This window comes from Lactuca saligna, chromosome 5 (assembly GCF_052625555.1).
Source record: "Lactuca saligna cultivar CGN05327 chromosome 5, ASM5262555v1, whole genome shotgun sequence".
Classification (NCBI taxonomy): Eukaryota; Viridiplantae; Streptophyta; class Magnoliopsida; order Asterales; family Asteraceae; genus Lactuca; species Lactuca saligna.
The window spans coordinates 315,701,342-315,703,466 of record NC_136421.1 but is presented as its reverse complement, the minus strand read 5'-3'; the positions used below and the strand labels follow the sequence as shown (position 1 = coordinate 315,703,466).

Genomic DNA, 2,125 nt, shown 5'->3' with positions numbered 1-2,125 from the left:
GTCGATATGTCCGAGTGGTTAAGGAGACAGACTTGAAATCTGTTGGGCTTCACCCGCGCAGGTTCGAACCCTGCTGTCGACGAGATCTTTTTCGCAAATTTGACAAATTGAATGTTCATTTATGACGTTAATAAATAACTCTTAAAAATTAAATTTTATTTAAATATTTTTATTCATTTAGTCAACTCTATTTTCATTGAGTCACCACCATCTTAAACATGGATTCGAGTTACTATATGAATTTAGTCGTCTGGGGTTGCAATAAACGTGTTTGTCCAATGCCAATGCCCAAATCTAAGTTCGCATACAAATAATAATATTTTTTTTTAAAACGTCCAAATCATTAAGTTAATTGTACAACTAATCACTAATAAAATAATATTAAAATTTAAACAAACTCCTATAAATCTTCACTTCCAAGGTATTGACCAGATATTTTTTTATCCAAATAATTACTCAACACCCTATATATATATATATATATATATATATATATATATATATATATATATATATATATATATATATATATATATATATATATATATCTCACTATTTATAAAAATAAATTGAATATAATAATAATATATTTTTTTAAGACGTTCAAATCATTAAGCTAATAGTATAAGTAGTCATCAATAAAATAATATTAAATTTTAAGCTGTGTTTTGAATCCTTATATTTCTCAACAAATTCTATCTCCTTCCCTGAATTTCGGATAATTCAAAATTTGAAACTATCAGAAAATACATGTTGATTCAAATATCTCTCCTACAGATGACTCTTTCTTAACAGTTTTTTATTTTAATCCTTACTTGTAATTGATTTCATCATTTTTAACTTTTTGTATTTTTATCTTATAAATATATTGGGTAAAGGCTTTATTATATCAGGTTTGTTCCTAAAAAGGTTTTTACTATGTTTCTTTAATGTGTTGGCTTTGAAGGTTCAAAGAACTCAACCAAAAGGGCCAGTTAGAGCATTGTATTATCATTAGTTTGTATATTTTGGCATCTTACTTTTGCAATAAAGAATGGTTAAATACAAGATTTGACATGATTAAGGTAATTTGTATATTTTTCATCTTGTTTAGTCTAAAAATGAAACCTTTTTCATCATTGGTCATTATAATATCAAGTTTCATCACATGGACTTCCTGATTACGGTGATTATTGTCCTTATTATAAGGTTCTATATACATTTTGTTCAATATTATAAGGTTTCGAGAACCTAAATCAATATGAATCCTTGAATCACATACCATTGTTGAAAATGTTTTAATTTATGACAAAACTTGGTTTAAAATCACAATGAACAAGTTGACACCTGAGTATTTTGGCCTTCTCAAATGCCTATTTATCGACTTTTGAATCATAACACCTGATATTCTAAAGGTTTATTTTTATAAACTATTATTTATATATTTTAGCATTTTACTTAGTAGGACATTAAATTAATAAATGAATTAAGGAAAACGAAAAAAAACGATAAACAGTACAAGTGGTTTGGGTATGTATAAATGGAAGTAATAACCATTTAAGAGGTGTTTGGCAAAAAAACGTATTGCTTATTAGTTTATTAGCTTATAAGTTAATAAGTAAGAGTATGATAACTTATGAAAAAAATGACGTATTAGAGGTTCCCCACCAGAATAAGTTATTTTAATCCAAACATTTTTTTTAACTTATAGTGATGTGGAACCTAATAAGTTGTTTTAAAAAAAGCTTAGCCAAACACCCCTTTAATATGGTATGGTAATGCTCTTGAAAAATAGATGTCATTTAATATTCATTTCTTGAAGTGAACGCAAAATGGTTTTAACTCTAAAGAGATCAAACTATTCGCCGCCCACCGCTTTACGGGTGTAGACGGCTAGTGTGTATATATATATATATATATATATATATATATATATATATATATATATATATATATATATATATATATATATATATATAACAAATAATATATGTAAGTAAAATTTATTGAATTGTTTTTAAAGAATACAGAAATAATTTAAATACAAACAACCAGAAAATTAATGCTTCCTCGTGTAATAAAAAAAGAAATTATTCATACCGGGCTACTTAAATTGAATATATATATATATATATATATATATATA

At 25.3% G+C, this 2,125-nt stretch overlaps 1 non-coding gene across 1 annotated transcript; it reads left to right on the top strand.

The window, feature by feature from the left end:
- Window positions 1–82, top strand: TRNAS-UGA (transfer RNA serine (anticodon UGA)). Its single transcript has one exon. It is a non-coding gene; the product is annotated as a tRNA-Ser (tRNA).
- Window positions 83–2,125: the final 2,043 nt, after the last annotated feature.